We start from the raw sequence: 498 nt of genomic DNA on the forward strand, positions 1-498 counted from the left end.
TGGAATGACACCCCTGCAAGCCTGTACATGCAAGTTTCACAGCAACAGGGAAACACATAGCATTGCATTATATGACATTTTATAAAACTGACATATACCAACTTCTCCATAACTAAGGAGGGACGACAGCACACCAAGTGACCTTTGGTAGTGACGGGTATTACAGTTCCCGTACACTACAGGATGAGCAGGTGGAAGAAGAGGAGGAGGAAGCTGAGTAGGAGGAGGAGGAGACAGGAGGCAAAGAATGTTGCCCTGCGATCCTTGGCGGCGGAAGGACGTGCGCCAAACAGCTCTCCGCCTGGGGCCCAGCCGCCACTACATTTACCCAGTGTGCAGTTAGGGAGATATAGCGTCCCTGGCCGTGCTTACTGGTCCACGTATCTGTGGTTAGGTGGACCTTGCCACAGATGGCGTTGCGCAGTGCACACTTGATTTTATCGGACACTTGTTTGTGCAGGGAAGGCACGGCTCTCTTGGAGAAGTAGTGGCGGCTGG

Source organism: Bufo bufo, chromosome 2, assembly GCF_905171765.1.
Source record: "Bufo bufo chromosome 2, aBufBuf1.1, whole genome shotgun sequence".
NCBI lineage: Eukaryota > Metazoa > Chordata > Amphibia > Anura > Bufonidae > Bufo > Bufo bufo.